The 12,399-nt window shown below is 40.6% G+C and overlaps 1 protein-coding gene and 1 pseudogene across 1 annotated transcript in view; one reads left to right on the forward strand and one right to left on the reverse strand.

The window, feature by feature from the left end:
- MAP3K20 (mitogen-activated protein kinase kinase kinase 20) overlaps positions 1-12,399 on the reverse strand; it is a 564,831-nt gene that overhangs the window by 236,361 nt on the left and 316,071 nt on the right. The window lies entirely within an intron of this gene.
- The window catches only part of LOC127030193 (dynein axonemal heavy chain 11-like), a 243,483-nt pseudogene that overhangs the window by 116,301 nt on the left and 114,783 nt on the right, over positions 1-12,399 (forward strand).

Genomic DNA, 12,399 nt, shown 5'->3' on the forward strand with positions numbered 1-12,399 from the left:
TCTCTCTGTTGTTTCTTAGCCAAACTAGGCACATTACATCTGTCCTCATAAAAATTTCACTAATCTGATCATTTTTGTTGCTTTTCTCTGAATCCATGTGAGTGTAATAATTGATAATATATCTTTGGTAATGTGGTGCTCAGAACTGAATGAAATAGTCCAACAGCAGACAAACGAGAGATGGACAGGGAGACACTATTAGCTCCCTGCTCCAGGGCATGGTATATTTGAGTAGCACAGTCCCAAATCACATCAGTCAGATTGGTCATGCCTATGATATCCACATATGACCTTTCACTAGCATCCACTTTCCCCACCCAAATTCCTAATAATTTCTCCCTCTCTGACTCCGTACACCCTCCTGCTCAATATCACTAAGTTAGCAATGAGTTATGCAGTATGTGATGCACATACGACAAACCGTTTGAAAGAATATCTTCCCCTCCTTATTATCTCTTTTTGTCTGTTTCTCTGTGTCTGTCTAGTATCTACCACAGTTCCTTCTAGATCCCTCACAGTTCATTAGGAGGTTGCTCAATTTATTAGGAACCAATCATGCATTCATACATTCGTCCATTTGAAGTGCGCTTTTAAATGTTAGACTATACACTAATCAAGTTGAACATGATAATGAGAGCACGTTCACATTGTTAAGGTAAATGACCCAATGCACTCAGAGTGAAGACATATTTGAACTACAATTCGTGCTTTTCATTGGAATATTGAACATTCCTGGGAACTCTGAGAGCGTTGTTTTGTAGCTGCCTTGTAAATGTGTGATTATCATTACACTGCTGGCAGGACACTTGCCATTTCATTGTTGCTTTGTGATACATTTCTAGTTGCCACTGTCTGAGGAGGATTCTGTGGTGAATTGTACATAAGTTGGACTATAAATGCCTCAGTGCAGCACATGCGCACACACACTTCACATTTTTACAAGTAGAAATGTCACAATGGTGAGTGGTATGGCCCACATGCAGATATTGGATGCTCTAGGCCTGTGCACATTGAAATCAGCAGGTGTTTTACCATTAAATTCATTGCAAACAAGATTGGGGCCTACGGCTGTGTGAAATGAAAAAACAAAAGGTTGGAAATGAAATATATTGTCAGAAATATTAGGGGCATAGGGAAGATAGAGTAGGCTGATCAGAAGTTTCTCTTCTGCATGTTGAATAGGATCTGTCCTGGGATAATGATTTGACCCCAGGGAAGTGAGATCTCAGAGGCAGATATTTCAAATTATAGGGGAGAACCTAACATTGATTTGTGTTAAATATGAAATTCCTCTCTGGGAGTCTCATGCGAAACACTGGGCTGCTTAGGTGAGTAATGGGCCTGATCCTGCAGCCCATGGATTGCTCAGGTGAGCAAAAGTGGCAGGATTAGGCCCCCAGGTCTGTAGTCTTGTGTCAGGAGGCTCAAACAGATAGGACTTGCAGAGTGTGTTCTGTACTTTGGGTAGTTTATTACTGAGCACTTTTCACTTGGGACAATTTCAGGTGATCCGGAGACTGCAGCTTATTGCCTAGTGTCAATGAATTCTAGTACAGAACAGGGACTTAGTATAGTTGTCACTTGTTAGTCCAGGGGTCTGGATGATGCTCTCATTGAGGCTTCGTGGCCCCAAGGGGGGTGTAGGGAGTCAGGTGGAGGTTTACATAGCTCCTGAGCCATGCTGCCCTGCTCAGGCAGGGCATGTGGGTGCCTTCAACTTAACCAATACTCCTCTGTTCTTACAACAACACACCTTGTGATAGTAAGGCCAGAAATTTTATCCCTTCATTTTAAAGAAAGTAACTGTACAGGGAATTAATCTTTATTGTGGACTCAACCCTTTTGTGACTTTTGAATACAATAGTTACAATGTTTGGTGGCTGATTTTTGTTTGTTTGTTTGTTTTTGTTTTTTGCAAATGCTATAATTTACAAGGTACTTTCATTGGTTTATATTGTTGTGGCTGTGCCCCTTGTATTCTTAACTGGAAATGACCTAAGAAAAATAGACATTGTGCCAAAACTCTTAGGGATATTTATATGTCAGTAAAATCCAAACTGGAGGAGGCGTTCTCGAACAAGCTTAACGTTAATGAAGGTGATAGGAAGCCAAACCCAGACTGGAGTCAGTGTGGAAGCTGGATGCGGATTGTACATTAATAATTATTAGCTTGCTTGGTTGAGGTGAAAGGATTTGCACAGCAAAGTAAAATAACTTTATTTGTGATACTTCCAAGGAATGGGGGCAATATGCAAGGCCCAGATGCTCTTGTCAATATCCCCTCCTCGGAAAGTCAGCAGCATCCATAGTGAGAAACTGCAGTACTGTCAGTAAGCCATATTTTCCCACATGGCTGGACTGAAGAATAGTTTTATATAAGGGGCTGTGCTGTTCGTGGGGCATGCAGCCCCATTGCCATAGATCAGGATAAACTGTAGCTCAAGAAGAACTAACATGATTCACTCTCTCTGCCTGCCAATACAGGATTGTTCCCAATAATATTTTTTCTATTGTTTCTAGATTTAAATGTCCCAGGCAATAGGGTTTCACCACTTTTCTTGGAAGACTGTTGCAGAGTCATCTGACTGTCAAAATATTTCTCCTGATAGTCTATTTGCATTTTCCCTCCCTTAATTTCTTCTAAGTAATGTAGCTATCGCCTTTCTGTTTACATCTTTCCAATATTTTAGATTATTATTTCCTCCTTAGTCATTTCTTAGCAAGCTTGACATATTTTGCTTTTTAAAAAAGACTATCACATACCATTAAATTTTACCTGTTTCCCCTGTATTGAGCCCAATAACTTGTATTTGACTTGAGCATGTTTTCCAGAAAGACATCACGTCTTGATCTGAAGTCACCAAGAGATTCATGGATCATAAGGTTACAAAGGATCATTGTGATCATCTAGTCTGACTCATATAATCCAGGCCCTAGGTTGTCCCTGAATTAATTCCTATTTGAAGTAGAGCATATCTATTAGAAAAACATCCAGGGTACCACTTCCCTTGGTAGTTTGGTGCAATGGTTAATTAACATCACTATTTAAAAAATTGTGCCTTATTTTTCATTTGAATTTTTCTGGCTTCAGCTTCCAGCCATTGTTTCTTGTTATGCCTAAAGAGTCCTCTAGTACCTGGTATTTTCTCCTCGTAAATGTATTTATACATCATAATCATGTCACTTCTCAATCTTCTTTTTGATAAACTGAAAGGATTGAGCTCTTTCAATCTCTGATTGTTAAGGTATTTTTTGCATCCCTTGGACCACTTCGGTAATTCAGGATATATTGGGGGAAAAGAATCCCTTCCTGACCCTTGCATGTGGCTGGCTGAAACCTCAAAGCATGAACTTTTAGGAACATAATACAGAAACCACAAGTGAGCCCAAGGATTGCCAAACCCTGCCTTCTATAGTTGCTTGTCCACATAGATCTTTTTCAGAGCTTCTGTTCTCTAGCATCCAGTTCCCGCAACCCTCATTCTGTAGGTATACCCTGCATTCTTTGTTCTTAGATGTATGACTTTGCCTTTGGCTGTATTAATACCAATTTTGTTTGAATGGGCTTCTTACCAAGAGATCCAGATGGCTCCACCAATCTTTGTGTCATCTGCAAATTTTAGCAGCAGATTTTATATTTACTTTCAGATCATTGATTAAAATGTTGACTGGTGTCACACTGATTTAGAAATGTGCCTCATCGGAATTGTAGTTTGGTTGCCTCATGTCCCCATTCTCCTCTATGGGCTTGGTTCCTCAACTGTACTATATCTCCCAGGACACACCCTGGCCAATGACTCCCATGATGCGATGCTTCCTCTCTCCAAGAGAGGAGACTGTATCATGGTAGCTGTAGTTCAACCAGGGAGACCAGCCTATAGAAGAGAATAGGAGCACAAAGCATCTGAACTACAACTCCTGAGGGCTCCATGGCAGAATTACCATATCACAATATTCAGTTCAGCAGAAATTTTTCTGTATTTGAATTTCTGCTGAAAAATCAAAGGTTTTCCCACTGAAAAACCCACTTCTCAACCAGCTCTACCTTAACCATTATTGCTGCTCTTCTCTGAACTGCCTCAGATTTGATAATGATGAAGAGGTCAAAATTGGGTGTAGTTTTCCTTTGTGGTTGCATCATAATCATGGATGATAGTAGTGAAGGGTATTGCAAACTCAAGTGTAATTTACTATTTTCTATCTCCATCAGTGCTTCGCTAGTGTTACTACTTTCCATTTTCTCTCTCCTATTGAATACATGGTTCAGCATTATTCCATATTTGCCCAGATATTGTAGCTTGCATTTTTCCAGATATGAGTCAACAGTGTAACACTGTTTTGGGGGGGGTTGGGGCGAGCATACATCATTCTGGAATGTATTAGCAGAAGTGCTGTAAGCAAGACACGAGAATCAATTCTTCTGCTCTACTCCACGTGGATTAGGCCTCAACTGGAGTATTGTGTCCAGTTCTGGGTGCCACATTTCAGAAAAGCTCTGGACTTTCTCCAATTTGTCCACATAAGAGCAACATAAATGACTAAAGGTCTAGGAAACATGACCTGTGAGGGAGGATTGAAAAAATTGGGTTTGTTTAGTCCAGAGAAGGGAAGAGTGAGAAGGGGACATAACCGTTTTCAAGTACATAAACATTGTAACAAGGAGGAAGGAGAAAAGTTGTTCTCCTTAACTTCTCAGGATGGGACAAGAAGCAATGGGCTAAAATTGCAGCAAGGAGGGCTTAGGTTAGACATTAGGAAAAAAATGCTGACTGTTAGGGTGATTAAGCGCTGGAATAAATTGCCTAGAGAGATTGTGGAATCTCTATCATTGGAGATTTTAAAGAGCAGGTTACATAAACACCTGTCAGGAATGCTCTAGATAAATCTTAGTCCTGCCATGAGTGTAGGGTACTGAACTAGATGACCTCTTGAGGTCCCTTCCAGTACTATGATTCTATGATTGTTTAAAAGATGTCCCTATCCCTGAAATCCTGTAACACAGCTACCTGGAGTTCAGTTGATAGATTCACCAGTCACTACTCTATTGTCACAGTTTCTATATCAGATGCCCATTTTGGTAGAGGTGTTCTATAATCCTTATTCAGACAGGTACTCCAATCACTCCCCTCCTTGAGGGGCAACTGCAAGTCGCTTACCTACGTGGGATCCAGGTGGAAGAGTGCTCACAACAAAGAGAGGTTACTTACCTTCTCATATCTGGTGTTCTTTGAGATGCTTTGTCCACATGGATGCCATGACTTGCCCTCCTTCCCCAATGATATTGAGCCTTTATCTGGATTTCTATGTTAGTTAAGGAACTGTGTGGCAGTTGGTGCTGCTCTGCCTTTTATACTCACACTGTAAGGGCATGAAGGTGTACAAGAGGGTGCTGGCTAAAAGATTCTGGGGTTGGCTGCACCAGGTGAGTGCCCTGCAGTGGGATCCTTGTGAGTCTAGAAGAAATCCAGTTGCTGTAAAGTTAGTACTTTTGCTTCCCCCCCCCCCGCCCTATTTCTCCACACTTGGTTTATATCCATCCATTTTTCTTCCTTGTTTTACTTTATTCTGCTTTTTATATTTTCTCACTTCCTCCTCCTAGAGCAGAGCCCTGAATCTCAAAATCTCTGCAGTTAGGGGAATATTGGAAATCCAGTCCAGAATTTAGCAATTAGAGCACATCTTTAAAGTTTTCTTGTATGTGCCCTTTGTCTTTTTTCATCACTTTTTAAAAATTGTTTAACTTCATAACAGCCTTTAAGATCTCTTCCCAACATCTTTTATCTGCAGGGGTTTTTCAGTCTACTTTTCCACTTAAACTTAGAACAAAGCATTCCAAGTTCCCCACCCTCTTTTTCCTTTGCCTTTTCTTGTGGTTAGCTCTCCTGCAGCTTCTTATTGCTAGGCCTGACAGCTCAGTTGAAGAAAAATGGCAGTACTGCAAGGCATGATAAGTGCAAAGGTTTCTGGCAAGGAAAATTGTGCTGTAATGTTACATTAGTCTCCGTGCTTGATGAATAGAATATACTGGTTGCTGGACAGGAGCTTTGTTCTGAAAGATCAGGGTGGCTAAGAGTCTGCATTAACAATGGTTAGGTTGTGATGAAATATGGATTTTAATATTTAATAAAAATATTTTTGTTACGTGGGCTGTGTAAAATGTATGATGCCCTTACCAGAGTGGTATAATTAACAGGTTTTTTGTTCAATGGCCAAACCTGGGGGGGAAAGTCAGGTTGGCACAAAACAATTCTTTTTTGAAGTTTTTGATAAAACAAAAAAGTCAAAAGAATCTTGTTTCATTTTGTTTGTGAGGTTTTTTGCCTTTAAAAATAAAATTTAAGCAAAATTCTAAATGAAAAGTCATGAATAAAAAATCAAAATGTTTTGTTTGGAAAATGCAGATTTTTTTGGTCACAATTTGTCACAAATTCACTAAATGCTTCGATCAACTAGTATATGCATATTTTGGCTGAACAAGTTTTGTTTGAAGAATTTCACTTAGTTCTAGTCCTTATCTATTAATTTCCTTGCTTTTTAAGTTACATGAGTTTTGAAAATGATGTAATATTATAGGTCAGAACATTGTTGGCTCTTAGCAGATTTAATGAGTTTTTTAAACCAAATGTTTTAATTTTGTAATTTCCCAAAGTTTGTTGATTGTTTGGTTTGTTTTTTATGGTTTTATTTTGTGTAGTCCTAGAAGACGTAGCCTTACCCACCAGTAAGATCAGAATTCTGTTCAAAACTCTGCCACAAACTTCGTACAAAGTATGATCTTTGGCAAATCATTTAAGCCTGTGTTCCTCAATTATCCCATCTGGACATTGCCATTGGAGGGAAACATAGGAGGAGGAGGAAGAGTAATTTTACCAGATACTGGAGTTTCTTTTCACTTTTGAAAATAGTCAGCTGAGAGACTGATGATGAAAATATTTTTGTCATCTTATTTTGGGTGGGTTGTTTTTTTGTTTTTGTCAGTTTCATTGACAGAGATAGAAACATGGCTGGTTATGTTCAGAGTAAACATGGCAAATTTTAGGTCAAGCCAAAGCTATAAAGAAAAAAAGCTTTCTACAATGGAAGGTGATTGCAGCCTTAATTAAGAGGAATCTGCCATTTCTCCATGTTAAAATACTATGTACTTATCTAGCATCTTACACCCAAGGATCAAATAAAAGACCTTAATTAAGTCTTGCAACATCCCTGTCAAGTAGCTATTTAGAATTGACTCCTCCCTGCCTGCCCCCTGGCAAAAGATCAAAGCTCTCAATACCTTCCTGATCTCCTGCATCTCCTTTGTCCTCGGTGCCCCTGAACAAGGCTGAGAGCACCATCAGGCAGCTGATGAGGAAATGGCTCTACCTTCCCCAGAGGGACAGCACCGACATCATCTACATTTCCCACAGGCAGAGCGGCGCCAACAGACCTCGGATGGGTGACCTGTGCGATGTGGCGGTGATGACCCATGCCTTCTGCCTCCTGATGTGCCTGAACCCGATGGTGATGAGCATTGTGCAGGAAGCTGTTTGGGACGTGGTCAGGAAACGCATTGCCAGGGCCCCCTCTGAGCAGGACATCGCCATCTACCTCAGCAGCTCCCTGGAGGCTGAGTTCGGGGGAGACTGAGGGAGACCTGTCCTCTCTCTGGTCCCGTGCCCACAACACCTCGAGACACCTGGGAAAGAGAATCAGCTGCCGCTGGAAGTGGTGTGAGGAACGCCGGGAGCTGGGAATACTGGTGCCATGCATAAAGACCCTGGACCACACCATCATCACCCCAACCACCAGATCTATGCTGAAAAGGACCCTGAAAGATGCCATGTGCTGCCACTATGCCGAGAACCTAAAGCGGAAGCCGGACCAGGGCAAGGTGTTCGAGGTGTCCAGCAAGTGGTACACCAGCAACCACTTCCTCCCCGGGGGCAGCTTCACCAGGTTCACCGACTGGTGGTTTGTCCAAAGGGCCTGACTCAACTGCGTTCCCCTCAACAAAGTCAACCGCCACGGCAACTGGGACAAGCACTGCAGGAAGTGTGGCTACGCAAACGAGACCCTGCCCACATCCTATGTGGATGCAAACAGCACTCCGTAGCCTGGCGGCACCACCACAACGCCATCCAGAGCCGGCTAGTGAAAGCCATCTCACCGTTGCTGGGGAAGATCACCGTCGACTCAGCCATCCCCGGGACAGACAGGAGACTGCGACCCAACATCGTCGTGATGGACGAAGAAAAGAAGAAAGTCCTCATGGCAGATGTCACAGTGTCCTTTGAAAACAGGTCACTGGCCTTCCACGAGGACCGAGCCCGGAAGGCGTCGAAGTACACCCCGCTGGCCAAGACCCTGAGAGCCCAGGGTTATGAGGTCCAGATACACATGCTGATCATGGGAGCCCTGGGTTCGTGGGACCCCCACAACGAGCCGGTTCTGAGAGCTTGCAGAGTTGGTCAACGCTACGCCAGGCTCATGAGACAGCTCATGGTGTCTGACACCATCAGGTGGATCAGAGACATTTATATGGAACACATCACAGGACACCGTCAATACCACACTGAGTAATCGAGACCACCGACCAGAGAAATAACCCATTTACTTCCCTGATGAACCAAGGGATGCACCCCACCCATGTATTCATTCGCTACATAGATACTGACTTGGACTCCTTATACATTCCATGGGTGGTGTCCTCAAACCCACTTATCCACTGACACTTTAAAAACTCTTGCACCCCAATCTGGGTCAATGCTGGTTATGTGATATGTGTGTATCTCTTCACCCTTGCAACCGATACCTGTAATCCCTCATAACTCAAGCCTGACCCCAGATGTACAGTACCTTCCCTCTTAACTTGTGTCTATTTAATTTTAAACATTAATTTTAATGAAAGTTTTAAATCTATTATGCTGGTTAACTGACAAAGGACAGGTCTACACATAAAATGCTGCAGTGCTTCAGTGAAGGGGCTACTATGCCAACAGGAGAGCTTCTCCTGTCAGCATAGCTACCGCCTCTCCCTTAAGTTGGTATAACTGCGTTGCTCACGGTATGGATTTTTCACACCCCTGAGCGACATAGAGAGACCAGTGTAAGTTTATAGTGCAGACCTAACCTATCTCAAGAACACATTTCTCTCTTAATGGCAGATGCAAGAGAAGAATTCAGAAACCCTGTTTCCCATTGCCATGTTTTAATCGTTAGACATGCTGTTTTATGCCTTAGCAGTACTGTTTTAGCACACGTAACCTTTCCACTCATGACTTGTGTTAATATGTTGCATATGCACAGCCGGACAGTTGGAACACAACTGAAGGTGTGGGATTTATTCAATATGAAAAACACATCATGACTATACATTTTTCTATCTGCCTCCTCTAGTTCAAAGGTTTGTATTAATAATGGTGCATTACAGGCCCTATATTTTATTTTTTATTTGGAGTCTTGTAGAGAGAAATCTTTTTTCTCCACCACTCACTAGATTCTAATTTTATCTGCTATAGAAGCTGGCTTCATACTTCATTTCTGCCAATGATATGGCTATTTTGTATAGTGTGAATGAAGTACCTGGTGTGATAAATATTAAAGTATATCTGCAATTTCATTTTCAAAAGAAACTGGTGCTTTTCTGAGAATGAAACTATTGCTACAGTATTTACTCAGTTTCCCAATTTTAATTCTGATCTTCTTGGATAGTATTTCATTCCAACTAGCTGGTAAGGCAATTCAGCATCATTTTTCTTCATTTATATCCATGTTATATTTTTTCAACAGAATCATACAGTAGTGGAATGAGTTATGTTTGTAGCATGCCATTTATATTTGAAAATGTGTATATAGATATTGTAATAATTCTAATATTATATTTCACTATCTTGCCAGTGACAGGAAAATGTAGTATCCTACTACATTGAGTTATAAACGCCCTATAATGTAATCTTACTAGACTATCTATTTAATTTCTGATCTTTGTAGTGTTAATAAGATTATGATGAATATAAATTCTGCTGTATATTTCCACTTGTTTAATCTTGCATATTAGTTCACTTTCTTGTCACTACTTTGGAGTATTAAAGGCAAACTATTTGCTTTATAGTAGTGTTTAAACTCTTTTAACTGCATAACATACATCTTTTCTTTGTCTCTGACACACATACACCTTGATTTTTTTTCTTGCAAGTAGACTGTCTTGATTCATACTGCTGAGACAGTTTACCTGAGATATTTTGTGGATTTACTTTTGGAGAAGGGGAAGCCAATTATGCTAATTGGAAATGCTGGCGTTGGAAAAGCAGTCTTTGTGTCTGACAAAGTTAGCAAGCTATCAGAAGATTACATGGTGGCCAAAGTCCCTTTCATTTACTACACAACATCTGCTATGCTTCAGTGTATGTAATTGTAACCATTCCCCACTCCAAGGACCTGATTCTCCTCTCACTTAGCCTGTCTCTGTACAAGTGAGACTCAATTCATTTTGATAGAGTTACTATTGATTAGCACTGGTTTAAGGGAGAGGAGAATCAGGCCTTAAAATTGTAAACTCCCCTGTGCCATTTATTTATCATAAGGACACATGCACATTCAGTTTGTGCCTAAACAACCCAAATAGCTCAATTAATGGTTGACAGTAACTCTCCAAAAGGAATGTTATCCTTTCTAGTGGAAGAGTTCACATAATGTTTACCATTTCCTTTTCCAAGTTAGACATGGTAATCACGTAGCAAATCACCAATATAATGGTGAATAAATATCTTTCACTATGGTAAATGTTGTGCATGAAGTATTAGATTTTTATAGTATATGGCAGGAGAGTGGGATTGCAATTAAAGAAATGCTATTAGTCTAGGCTCAATACCTGATGTAAAATTGTTAAACTCTGGTGGAAAATGTCCTGATTCCAAAAGTTTATTTTTACCACCTTTATTGTAATAAAGATATTGAAAAATACAGCCACTATTTACATAGATTCTACAATATTTTGCACTATGCTACAACGGAACCAGTAGAAAGAGCACAAGTTCATGAAAAAATCCTCCGTATGTGATATTCTGCTATTGCTGATGATGTGCAACCAAAGAATTAACCAAAAGAAAAATGAAAACAAGAGCTAAAAGAGACAAGGTGGCTCAGAAATTGGCACTGGGATAAGGAGCATTTAGCTTCCAGATCAGTGGTTCAAATTGATAATGTGAACAAATCATTACCTGACCATCCCATTGCCTATGAAAAATGAATTGAAGCCCTCAGTTAAGTTTCTAAGATGTGTCTGAATCACAGAAGCTTTGGTACACATGCAGGCAGACTCAGCAAAAAGGGCAGAAGTATAGTGTGCATATATAAACTGAACGTTAACCTCCACCCTAGCAGAGGTCCTTCCAGGTCACTGTGGGGAAAACATGAGCTCCCTCTGCCTGTATGGTACTAAGTCTGCAATTCTGTGACTGACAAAGAGAAGAGGGCTTCATTCCTCAGAGCAATCAGGCTGGCATCTTCTCTCTACTAGCCCTAAATTCCCTTAAAATAAATGTAGGGAACTAAAGGGAAGAAGTGCCAAACAGTAACCATCAATATTTGTTGGGCAACATTTTATTTCAAAATTTTAAGAAGCTGTTTAAAACAATGGAGAACATAAATAAACTGTAAACTATATGAAGTATTTGAGCCTCCCTTTTAAGTTTATTTAATGGTTTGTCATAATCTCTTCTGTTGTGGTAACCATCAGATATTAAAAATGAACAGTCTGTGTCCGTAAATAGAGTGATACCTGATTAGGTTTTCTGGTTTAAGGGAGGGCTGCATGGAAAGCAATTCATCTAAATTATTATCCAAAGAGCAACATTTGGGCTCTGAACCTGCAAACACGTCAGCAGGCGCGTCACCTTAAAGACATCATCTGTCCAGTGGGAGGATTCATGTGCTTAAAGTGAAGCAGCTGGTCAAGCGTTTGTAAGCATGAGGCCTTCTGCTATACCAATGCCTCAACATTTATCCTTACACAGCATCTCTTCCATTGACAGGTGTTCTCAAAAGACCCTTGGAAAAGGAAACTCAAAGAAATTATTCTCCCTCAGGTGCTAAAAATGTATTTATTTAATTGATTATCTTAATGTTCTTGAGGTTGATGCCTATGGTACTGTCCAATGTCATGCTCTAATTGCACAACATCTTGACTACAGTCATTGGTAAAATTTTTCAAAGTTATCAGTGTTATTGTTATTTACTTGAAGAGTTCCTATTACAGCAAGTCACTCAGATCCTGGTTTTATATCAGAATGGCCAGACCTCTGAACCAGTGTGCAGCCTGTGTGAAGCTGAGCATTTGGGATCTCCATGAAAGCACTATGAGTGAAGGAATATGTCCAGGCTGTAGAGCAGGGGAAGGAATATAACCTCTAATGAAAGAAA

Source organism: Gopherus flavomarginatus, chromosome 10 (genome assembly GCF_025201925.1).
Source record: "Gopherus flavomarginatus isolate rGopFla2 chromosome 10, rGopFla2.mat.asm, whole genome shotgun sequence".
NCBI classification, from domain to species: domain Eukaryota; kingdom Metazoa; phylum Chordata; order Testudines; family Testudinidae; genus Gopherus; species Gopherus flavomarginatus.